The following is a 12,828-nucleotide window of genomic DNA, read 5'->3' as shown; positions in this document are numbered from 1 at the left end:
CCTCCTGGGCGCTCTACACCTGCAGCCCTCCTCACTGTGCTCATGGCTGCCTCCCATTGGCCCTACACCAGCAGCCCTCCTCACTGTGCTCATGGCTGCCTCCCATTGGCCCTATACCAGCAGCCCTCCTCACTGTGCTCATGGCTTCCTCCTATGGGCTCTATTCCATCAGCCCTTCTCACTGTGCTTATGGTTGCCTCCTATGGACCTTACACCAGCAGCCCTCCTCACTGTGCTCATGGCTGCCTCCTATGGGCCCTACACCAGCAGCCCTCCTCACTGTGCCCATGGCTGCCTCTTATGGGCCCTACACCAGCAGTTTTCCTCACTGTGCTCATGGCTGCCTCCTATGGGCCCTACACCAGCAGCCCCCCTCACTGTGCTCATGGTTGCCTCCTTTGGGCCCTACACCAGCAGCCCGCCTCACTGTGCTCATGACTGCCTCCTATGGGCCCTACACCAGCAGCCCCCCTCACTGTGCTCATGGCTGCCTCCTATGGGCTCTACACAATCAGCCCTCCTCACTGTGCTCATGGCTGCCTCCTATGGGCCCTACACCATCAGTCAGCCCTCCTCACTGTGCTCATGGCTGCCTCCTATGGGCTCTACACCAGCAGCCCTCACTGTGTTCATGGCTGCCTCCTATGGGCTCTACACTAGCAGCCCTCCTCACTGTGCTCATGGCTGCTTCCTATGGGCTATACACTAGCGGCTCTCCTCACTGTGCTCATTGCTGCCTCCTATGGTCTCTACACTAGCAGCCCTCCTCACTGTGCTCATGGCTGCCTCCTATGGTCTCTACACTAGCAGCCCTCCTCACTGTGCTCATGGCTGCCTCCTATGGGCCCTACACCAGCAGTTTTCCTCACTGTGCTCATGGCTGCCTCCTGGATGCTCTACACCATCAGCCTCCTCACTGTGCTCATGGCTGCCTCCCATTGGCCCTACACCAGCAGCCCTCCTCACTGTGCTCATGGCTTCCTCCTATGGGCTCTATTCCATCAGCCCTTCTCACTGTGCTTATGGTTGCCTCCTATGGACCTTACACCAGCAGCCCTCCTCACTGTGCTCATGGCTGCCTCCTATGGGCCCTACACCAGCAGCCCTCCTCACTGTGCTCATGGCTGCCTCTTATGGGCCCTACACCAGCAGTTTTCCTCACTGTGCTCATGGCTGCCTCCTATGGGCCCTACACCAGCAGCCCCCCTCACTGTGCTCATGGTTGCCTCCTTTGGGCCCTACACCAGCAGCCCGCCTCACTGTGCTCATGACTGCCTCCTATGGGCCCTACACCAGCAGCCCCCCTCACTGTGCTCATGGCTGCCTCCTATGGGCTCTACACAATCAGCCCTCCTCACTGTGCTCATGGCTGCCTCCTATGGGCCCTACACCATCAGTCAGCCCTCCTCACTGTGCTCATGGCTGCCTCCTATGGGCTCTACACCAGCAGCCCTCACTGTGTTCATGGCTGCCTCCTATGGGCTCTACACTAGCAGCCCTCCTCACTGTGCTCATGGCTGCTTCCTATGGGCTATACACTAGCGGCTCTCCTCACTGTGCTTATTGCTGCCTCCTATGGTCTCTACACTAGCAGCCCTCCTCACTGTGCTCATGGCTGCCTCCTATGGTCTCTACACTAGCAGCCCTCCTCACTGTGCTCATGGCTGCCTCCTATGGGCCCTACACCAGCAGTTTTCCTCACTGTGCTCATGGCTGCCTCCTGGATGCTCTACACCATCAGCCTCCTCACTGTGTTCATAACTGCCTCCTATGGTCCCTACACCAGCAGCTCTCCTCACTGTGCTCATGGCTGCCTCCTATGGGCCCTACACCATCATCCCTCCTCACTGTGCTCATGGCTGCCTCCTATGGGCTCTATTCCATCAGCCCTCCTCACTGTGCTCATGGCTGTCTCCTATGGGCCCTACACCATCAGCTCTCCTCACTGTGCTCATGGCTGCCTCCTATGGGCTCTACACTAGCAGCCCTCCTCACTGTGCTCATGGCTGCCTCCTATGGACCCTACTCCATCAGGTCTCCTCATTGAGCTCATGGCTGCCTCCTATGGGCCCTACACCAGCAGTTTTCCTCACTGTGCTCATGGCTGCCTCCTGGATGCTCTACACCATCAGCCTCCTCACTGTGTTCATAACTGCCTCCTATGGTCCCTACACCAGCAGCCCCCCTCACTGCTCATGGCTGCCTCCTATGGGCCCTACACCATCAGCCCTCCTCACTGTGCTCATGGCTGCCTCCTGGGCGCTCTACACCAGCAGCCCTCCTCACTGTGCTCATGGCTGCCTCCCATTGGCCCTACACCAGCAGCCCTCCTCACTGTGCTCATGGCTGCCTCCTATGGGCACTGTACACAAGCAGTCCTCCTCACTGTGCTCATGGCTGCCTCCTATGGGCTCTATTCCATCAGCCCTTCTCACTGTGCAAATGGCTGCCTCCTATGGACCTTACACCAGCAGCCCTCCTCACTGTGCTCATGGCTGCCTCCTATGGGCCCTACACCAGCAGCCCTCCTCACTGTGCTCATGGCTGCCTCCTATGGGCCCTACACCAACAGTTTTCCTCACTGTGCTCATGGCTGAATCCTATGGGCCCTACACCAGCAGCCCCCCTCACTGTGCTCATGGCTGCCTCCTATGGGTCCTACACCAGCAGCCCTCCTCACTGTGCTCATGGCTGCCTCCTATGGGCCCTACACCATCAGCCCTCCTCACTGTGCTCATTGCTGCCTCCTGGGCGCTCTACACCAGCAGCCCTCCTCACTGTGCTCATGGCTGCCTCCCATTGGCCCTACACCAGCAGCCCTCCTCACTGTGCTCATGGCTGCCTCCTATGGGCTATATTCCATCAGCCCTTCTCACTGTGCACATGTCTGCCTCCTATGGGCTCTATTCCTTCAGCCCTTCTCACTGTGCTCCTGGCTGCCTCCTATGGACCTTACACCAGCAGGCCCCCTCACTGTGCTCATGGCTGCCTCCTATGGGCCCTACACCAGCAGCCCCCCTCACTGTGTCATGGCTGCCTCCTATGAGCCCTACACCTGCAGCCCTCCTCACTGTGCTCATGGCTGCCTCCTATGGGCCCTACACCAGCAGCCCCCCTCACTGTGCTCATGGCTGCCTCCTATGGGTCCTACACCAGCAGTTTTCCTCACTGTGCTCATGGCTGCCTCCTATGGGCCCTACACCAGCAGCCCCCCTCACTGTGTCATGGCTGCCTCCTATGGGCCCTACACCAGCAGCCTTCCTCACTGTGCTCATGGCTGCCTCCTATGGGCCCTACACCAGCAGCCCCCCTCACTGTGCTCATGGCTGCCTCCTATGGGCCCTACACCAGCAGCCCCCCTCACTGTGCTCTTGGCTGCCTCCTATGGGCCCTACACCAGCAGCCCCCCTCACTGTGCTCATGGCTGCCTCCTATGGGCCCTACACCAGCAGCCCCCCTCACTGTGTCATGGCTGCCTCCTATGGGCCCTACACCAGCAGCCCTCCTCACTGTGCTCATGGCTGCCTCCTATGGGCCCTACACCAGCAGCCCCCCTCACTGTGCTCATGGCTGCCTCCTATGGGCCCTACACCATCAGCCCTCCTCACTGTGCTCATGACTGCCTCCTGGGCGCTCTACACCAGCAGCCCTCCTCACTGTGCTCATGGCTGCCTCCCATTGGCCCTACACCAGCAGCCCTCCTCACTGTGCTCATGGCTGCCTCCTATGGGCACTGTACACCAGCAGCCCTCCTCACTGTGCTCATGGCTGCCTCCTATGCGCTCTATTCCATCAGCCCTTCTCACTGTGCTCATGGCTGCCTCCTATGGACCTTACACCTGCAGCCCTCCTCACTGTGCTCATGGCTGCCTCCTATGGGCCCTACACCAGCAGCCCTCCTCACTGTGCTCATGGCTGCCTCCTATGGGCCCTACACCAGCAGTTTTCCTCACTGTGCTCATGGCTGCCTCCTATGGGCTATATTCCATCAGCCCTTCTCACTGTGCACATGGCTGCCTCCTGTGGGCCCTACACCAGCAGCCCCCCTCACTGTGCTCACGGCTGCCTCCTATGGGCCCTACACCATCAGCCCTCCTCACTGTTCTCATGGCTGCCTTCTGTGCACTCAACACCAGCAGCCCTTCTCACTGTGCTCATGGCTGCCTCCTATGGACCTTACACCAGCAGCCCTCCTCACTGTGCTCATGGCTGCCTACTATGGGCCCTACACCAGCAGCCCCCCTCACTGTGTTCCTGGCTGCCTCCTATGGGCCCTACACCAGCAGCCCTCCTCACTGTGCTCATGGCTGCCTCCTATGGGCCCTACACCAACAGTTTTCCTCACTTTTCTCATGGCTGAATCCTATGGGCCCTACACCAGCAGCCCCCCTCACTGTGCTCATGGCTGCCTCCTATGGGTCCTACACCAGCAGCCCTCCTCACTGTGCTCATGGCTGCCTCCTATGGGCCCTACACCAGCAGCCCCCCTCACTGTGCTCATGGCTGCCTCCTATGGGCCCTACACCATCAGCCCTCCTCACTGTGCTCATTGCTGCCTCCTGGGCGCTCTACACCAGCAGCCCTCCTCACTGTGCTCATGGCTGCCTCCCATTGGCCCTACACCAGCAGCCCTCCTCACTGTGCTCATGGCTGCCTCCTATGGGCTATATTCCATCAGCCCTTCTCACTGTGCACATGTCTGCCTCCTATGGGCTCTATTCCTTCAGCCCTTCTCACTGTGCTCCTGGCTGCCTCCTATGGACCTTACACCAGCAGCCCTCCTCACTGTGCTCATGGCTGCCTACTATGGGCCCTACACTAGCAGCCCCCCTCACTGTGCTCATGGCTGCCTCCTATGGGCCCTACACCACTAGCCCCCCTCACTGTGTCATGGCTGCCTCCTATGGGCCCTACACCTGCAGCCCTCCTCACTGTGCTCATGGCTGCCTCCTATGGGCCCTACACCAGCAGCCCCCCTCACTGTGCTCTTGGCTGCCTCCTATGGGTCCTACACCAGCAGTTTTCCTCACTGTGCTCATGGCTGCCTCCTATGGGCCCTACACCAGCAGGCCCCCTCACTGTGTCATGGCTGCCTCCTATGGGCCCTACACCAGCAGCCCTCCTCACTGTGCTCATGGCTGCCTCCTATGGGCCCTACACCAGCAGCCCCCCTCACTGTGCTCATGGCTGCCTCCTATGGGCCCTACACCAGCAGCCCCCCTCACTGTGCTCTTGGCTGCCTCCTATGGGCCCTACACCAGCAGCCCCCCTCACTGTGCTCATGGCTGCCTCCTATGGGCCCTACACCAGCAGCCCCCCTCACTGTGTCATGGCTGCCTCCTATGGGCCCTACACCAGCAGCCCTCCTCACTGTGCTCATGGCTGCCTCCTATGGGCCCTACACCAGCAGCCCCCCTCACTGTGCTCATGGCTGCCTCCTATGGGCCCTACACCATCAGCCCTCCTCACTGTGCTCATGACTGCCTCCTGGGCGCTCTACACCAGCAGCCCTCCTCACTGTGCTCATGGCTGCCTCCCATTGGCCCTACACCAGCAGCCCTCCTCACTGTGCTCATGGCTGCCTCCTATGGGCACTGTACACCAGCAGCCCTCCTCACTGTGCTCATGGCTGCCTCCTATGCGCTCTATTCCATCAGCCCTCCTCACTGTGCTCATTGCTGCCTCCTATGCGCTCTATTCCATCAGCCCTTCTCACTGTGCTCATGGCTGCCTCCTATGGACCTTACACCAGCAGCCCTCCTCACTGTGCTCATGGCTGCCTCCTATGGGCCCTACACCAGCAGCCCTCCTCACTGTGCTCATGGCTGCCTCCTATGGGCCGTACACCAGCAGTTTTCCTCACTGTGCTCATGGCTGCCTCCTATAGGCTATAATCCATCAGCCCTTCTCACTGTGCACATGGCTGCCTCCTGTGGGCCCTACACCAGCAGCCCCCCTCACTGTGCTCACGGCTGCCTCCTATGGGCCCTACACCAGCAGCCCTTCTCACTGTGCTCATGGCTGCCTTCTGTGCACTCTACACCAGCAGCCCTTCTCACTGTGCTCATGGCTGCCTCCTATGGACCTTACACCAGCAGCCCTCCTCACTGTGCTCATGGCTGCCTACTATGGGCCCTACACCAGCAGCCCTCCTCACTGTGCTCATGGCTGCCTCCTATGGGCCCTACACCAGCAGTTTTCCTCACTGTGCTCATGGCTGCCTCCTATGGGCCCTTCACCTCCAGCCCCCCTCACTGTGTTCCTGGCTGCCTCCTATGGGCCCTACACCAGCAGCCCTCCTCACTGTGCTCATGGCTGCCTCCTATGGGCCCTAGACCAGCAGCCCCCCTCACTGTGCTCATGGCTGCCTCCTATGGGCCCTACACCAGCAGCCCCCCTCACTGTGCTCATGGCTGTATGGGCCCTACACCATCAGCCCTCCTCACTGTGCTCATGGCTGCCTCCTATGTACCCTACACCAGCAGCCCCCCTCACTGTGCTCATGGCTGCCTCCTATGGGCCCTACACCAGCAGCCCCCCTCACTGTGCTCATGGCTTCCCTACACCAGCAGCCCTCCTCACTGTGCTGATGGCTGCCTCCTATGGGCCCTACACCAGCAGCCCTCCTCACTGTGCTCATGGCTGCCTCCTGGGCACTGTACACCAGCAGCCCTCCTCACTGTGCTCATGGCTGCCTCCTATGGGCCCTACACCAGCAGCCCTCCTCACTGTGCTCATGGCTGCCTCCTATGGGCCCTACACCAGCATCCCTCCTCACTGTGCTTATGGCTGCCTCCTATGGGCCCTAGACCAGCAGCCCCCCTCACTGTGCTCATGGCTGCCTCCTATGGATCCTACACCAGCAGCCCCCCTCTGTGTGCTCATGGCTGCCTCCTATGGGCCCTACACCAGCAGCCCCCCTCTCTGTGCTCATGGCTGTATGGGCCCTACACCATCTGCCCTCCTCACTGTGCTCATGGCTGCCTGCTATGGGCCCTACACCAGCAGCCCCCCTCACTGTGCTCATTGCTTCCCTACACCAGCAGCCTTCCTCACTGTGCTGATGGCTGCCTCCTATGGGCCCTACACCAGCAGCCCTCACTGTGCTCATGGCTGCCTCCTGGGGACTGTACACCAGCAGCCCTCCTCACTGTGCTCATGGCTGCCTCCTATCGGCCCTACACCAGCAGCCCTCCTCACTGTGCTCATGGCTGCCTCCTATGGACCTTACACCAGCAGCCCTCCTCACTATGCTCATGGCTCCCTCCTGGGCACTGTACACCATCAGCCCTCCTCGCTGTGCTCATCCTGCCTCTATTAGCTCCAGAAACCGAATATAAAACCTCTTGCTGTTACCATCTATGGCGCCTGGTAGGAGAACCTGCACCACAGAGAACAAGCGGCTGATTTGTGGACATGCCGTGACTGTTATTTTAACATGTGACCTCATTATGTAATAAACTGCTATTGAATGTAAGAAGGTCTCTGCACTACTGGGCTGTGTTTTATTCCTCGTGGTCACATTAGTAATGAGAGAGGGACATATCATATAGATGAGTACGACAACCACAGAGAACATATAAAGGAGGAGGAGGAGCAGTATATTATATTGGTGGGGAAAAATATATATTACTCACTGTGGACTATAAAGGGGTTTCTTTCATGTCACTTATGAATATAATCACTAGGGTGTATTGTTCATTGTTGCATATTGTTTCCATACAAATATTACAATGTATTTACGGTCCTACCTTGTAAGGATACAGGTAATCTAGGAAGGCGCCTGTGTGGTGACAATACCTATTATCTAATTGTCATTATACGCATAGATTACAAGCACAGTGCATAGGCAAACGCAGCGGGGTTTCCGGTTGCCTGGAAACCCCCCTCCCCAGCCCACACCATGACCACAATAGAAATAGTAATATATAATTTTACTAGTGCTGCATGTGCTTCTCAGTATCACAAATTAAATAATTAACACCACCCTGTGGATCTTTTAACATACATCTGTGCACCAACTAGGAGATCTGGAAAACATGCACTGTTAGGGGTGCACTGCTATAGACCATCAATATGGTTAATTATTAATACCATGTAATAATACACTATCCAGTGCATGACGAGACCAATATGTACATATATGCCCAGGGTAGTGCTGGGTTCTTCTGCTGCTGCTCCCCCAGACTCCCGGACTTGTTCCAATGCTCTGGAATGGAGCCCACATCTGAAATAAAAACATTCAGCTCATATACAATGGCTTACTGTGATCACTGGTCCTGTATATGCTGGAATTATCATGACACCCTATACACTATGTATGACACATATTAAAGCTGGTTAAGTGCTACTTATGCCCACTTCATGGACTGGGCACACTCGCTCTAAAGTCAATCATTTGGAAACCCCCCTCTAGAAATCCTGCGTTTGCCACTGCAGTATAATACTGGAATATGAAGTATAAAACACAGTACAAATAGACAAACTCAGATCAATATATACAAAATAAGTATGGAGCAGGACTATAGGGATGTAGTCAGGATTCCGATGGTTAGTTGCCGATGGTGACAATACCGACAGCGGCATCCTGGCGGTTATAATCCCAACAGATTCCAGTGTTGAGTATTAGGGTTAGGCACTAGGGAGAGGGTTAGGGTTAGGCTGCAGGAAGGGAAGGTTAGGGTTAGACTGTAGGAGCTGTTGGTAAATGTTAAGCTGCAGGAAGGAAAGGTTTGGGAACTGATGCGGGAAGGGATGGTTACGGTAAGGTTGTGGAAGGAATGGGTTAGGGTCATGCTGCAGGATGGGAGGGTTAGGGTTAGTCTACGGGAAGGGAAGGTTAGGGTAAGGCTGTGGGAGGAGACAGGGTTAGGTTGCAGGAAGGAAAGGCTAAGATACTGTTGCGGGAGGGGATGGTTAGGGTTAGGCTGCGGGACAGGAGGTTTAGGCTGCGGGTAGGGAAGGTTAGGGTAAGGCTGTGGGAGGGGACGGTTTGGGTTCGGATGCAGAAGGGTGGATTAGGATTAGCATACTTACCAATATCCATTGGGATTTTGATCATCAGAATGCCGCTGTTGGTTTTCTGACTGTCGGCAATGTGACCGTCGGGATCTCATATCCAACCTGGACTACTGTATATAGATATATATATATATATATATATATATATATATATAAATTCAATAAAGGGTTAGTGAACAAGATAGAATAAAAATTAATATGACAGCAAGCGAGCGCCTCTCTAGCCTGGCACCTCCCTGCAGTGCATGCTGTGCTGTGTGTTTTACCCCGGCCCCCAAGAGGGAAATGTGTGTGAGGATCACAGAGAGACAGAGGGAAATGTGTGAGGATCACAGAGAGACAGAGGGAAATGTGTTAGTGTGGGGGGGGGGGGTCATTTACATAAGCAGAGGAATGTGGAAGATCACTGAGAGAAAGGGGAATATGGGGGGGATCGCTGAGAGAGAGAAGGGAATGTGGAGGGATAATTGAAACACAGAAGGGAATGTGGGGGGTTGCTGAAAGAGTGGTGAATGAGGGGGAGATTGCTGAGACAGAAAGGAATGTGGGGGATCACTGAGAGAGGGGATTGTTGAAAGGGGTATATGTGGGGGGATTGCTGAGAGAGAGAAGGGAATGTGGGGGGATCACTGAAAGAGTCGGATGAGGGGAAGATGATTGCTGATAGGGGACTATGTGGAGGGATCACACAGGGACAAAAGACTAATCGAACCATCTAGTAGCTGGTTCCCTCCGAAGTTTCCCTCAGGATGGCTTTGCCCTTCTTCTCCACGGGAGGTTTCTGTCCTCCATGAGCTCGCCTTAGGACTCCTGCGTTACGGTTTGACAGGTGTACCGCCCCAGTCAAACTCTACCTGGATCACTGACACACAGAGGGGAATGTGGGGGATCACAGAGACGGGAATATATGGAGGGATTGCTTCGAGAGATGATTGGGGGGATCGCTGAGAGAAAGAAGGGACTGTTTGTGTGTGGGGGGGGATCATAGAGAGACAGGGTATGTACGGGGATCACTGACACAGAGGGGAATGTGGGGGGATCGTTGAGAGGGAAATGTGTGGGAGGGGGGTTGCTGAGAGAGAGAATTATATAACAGCATTATAAGGTTTTATGGTGACACAAAGCAGATACACACTGAGGGCTTGATCCGGAGATGGACGCAGGGTCAGTGCCGCACGCAGTTGGCCGATGTTGTAAGTCGCATGCACCTCAGTCTCACTGCGCCTGCATCCACATCTGTTCTGCGCCTCCCTGCAGTAACCATCAGGACGCAGGCGCAGTGAGACTCCGATTCATGTGATGTACAACATCGTCCGGAATATGGATGTTAGTGGGCGTTCCTAGGTAGCTTGGCAGAGCAGCTCACACAGGACGCCATGTTCAGACTGGGAAACTGCACCTGCCATAGGGCTGATGCAAGCTTTGATGGTGCAAACGATGGTGGCGACCAATGGCGATGTCTATGGACGCACCGAGACGGATTTGCACAGCTGAAAGTTGGCATCTCACTTTGATCAGAATTGGTCGCATCATTAGCATAAAGATCGTCAAATGTCCCTGCTAAAAATGAAACACTTGCAAATTTGCGCCAATATACACGCAGGTAGACGGTCTCAAGTCTTTCATACCTTCTTGGCTGTTAAATCTGATTACATTTGGTTACAAATGTAAGCAAATAAAAAAAAACACTGTGAACAGTGTGCGTCCCGCTATATTTGCAATTTCATGCATTGTTGAACGGGGTAATATTACTTTGTGGTGATAAAAGCTGAATCCATCACCGTGGATATATATATATATATATATATTTATATACAGCTGGGCCGCTGATTAATGTTATGACTGTGACTGACAGTTCTATAAAGGTTCTGCAGAAAAAAAAACAGACTTCCTGATAATATTAATAGTTTTCACCAACCCTGGTATTCAGGGGGAGGGGGACGTCAGAGCCAAATATTACTTTGTCCACAATCTATAATGGACCAGAGAAGGAACATGAAGGGTCAGATTAACAACCGTCACTTTGGTTTAGTAAATGTCACTAACGTCACAATATAACAGGACTGATAACAGCGTTGGGGTTTCAGTTGTCAGTCTCTAGCTTTTGACAGGTGGGGAAGTTTGCTGAGGCCTGGAGGGTGGCCGGGAGCACAAGAGGAGGGGGCTGAAAGGTCAGATAAAATCTGCAATTGGTCAATTGCATCTAATAGTCATGCCATTAGGTGCACATACAGAAAGAACAAACCAAGACAATGCCAGGAGCATCTGCTAATACTATATGTGTATATACACCAATCAGCCATAACATTAAAACCATCTGCCTAATACTGCGCAGGTCCCTCTCATGCCACCAGTAAAGTTCTGAACCCACGAGGCATGGACTCCACAAGACCTCTGAAGGTTCCCTGTGGTATCTGTCACCAAGATGTTAGCAGCAGATCCTTTAAGTCCTGTAAGTTGCGTAGTTTGGCCTCCATGGCTTGGGGCTTGCTTTACCAGCACATCCCACAGATGCTCCATCGGACAGAGATCTGGGGAATTTGGAGGCCAAGTCAACACCTTGAACTCCTTGTTCCTCAAATTATTCCTGAACAATGGCCCTGATTCAGAGCCGGACGCTCTGACCAGAGCACTCGCTCTGAATCAGGGCCCACCTCCATTAAAATGGAGCATCCTCCTGGACGCTCGTATAGCTGTGGGTCACCACCCACAGCATATACGAGCGTCCAACAAGATGGTCGCGATGGTCTTGAAAATCGCGACCATCGCACTTGCGAGTGAAACCCTGTGGTCGGGTTTCTCAACCGCAAGGCCAGGAGTGATTTTGGCTCTATCAGAGCCAAAATCACTCCCACTGACATCACTAGTGATGTCAGTGGGGCCGGCTTCAGACGGTAGGCGTTCCCATAGGAACGCCTCCGTCTGGCAGGCACGCCCACCAAAGGGGGTGTGCTGTCAATCAACATCGACAGCACGCCCCCTTTGGTGTGAGACCCGGAGCGATGGAAAGTCCTTCGCTCGCCGGGTCTCGCGCATGCGCACGACGGAGCTCCCTCTGTTGTGCTCATGTGCAGTGGGGAACATCGACCCACTTGCGAGCGTACTGTCACTCGCGAGTGGGTCTGAATGACCCCCAATATTTGCAGTGTGGCCGGGCACATTATCCTGCTGAAAGAGGCCACTGCCATCAGAGAATTCCACTGCCATGAAGAGGTGCACTTGGTCTGAAGGTAGGTGGTACGTATCAAAGTAATATCCACATGAATGACAGGATCCATGTTTTCCCAGCAAAACATTGCCCAGAGCATCACACTGCCTCTGCCAGCTTGCCTTCTTCCCATAATGCATCCTGGTGCCAGGTCAATGACGCACATGCATATACACGGTTGCCCAAATTATGTAAAAGAAAATGTGATTTATCAGACTAGGCCACCATCTACCATTGCTCCATTATTCAGTTCTGACGCCCACGTGCCCATTGTAGGTCAGCATGGGCACTCATCTTGTCTTAGCTCTTACAGCCTGTGCATTCATTAATACAAATTATGACACAGTATTAGATTGCTTTGGGTGAGTCTTCTCATTACACCATCTCCTGGCAGGGCAGCCAAGCTGCAATAAAAATTACAACTTTTATAATGTTATACGAGATAAATAAAGCTCTACCTGTATGTGTCCTTATCTGTATATATGTACTGCCTTAAGAAATCTCATGTGTGACCAGATAAATGTATACAAAGTGGGAGGAATACCTGAGTTCATAAAACCAGTATTTACAGTATAACAGGGCCGGATTGCCCATCTGGC

The sequence above is a fragment of the Taudactylus pleione genome, unplaced genomic scaffold (assembly GCF_031769625.1).
Source record: "Taudactylus pleione unplaced genomic scaffold, aTauple2 ptg000061l, whole genome shotgun sequence".
Classification (NCBI taxonomy): Eukaryota; Metazoa; Chordata; class Amphibia; order Anura; family Myobatrachidae; genus Taudactylus; species Taudactylus pleione.
Note: the sequence above shows the minus strand (reverse complement) of the source record.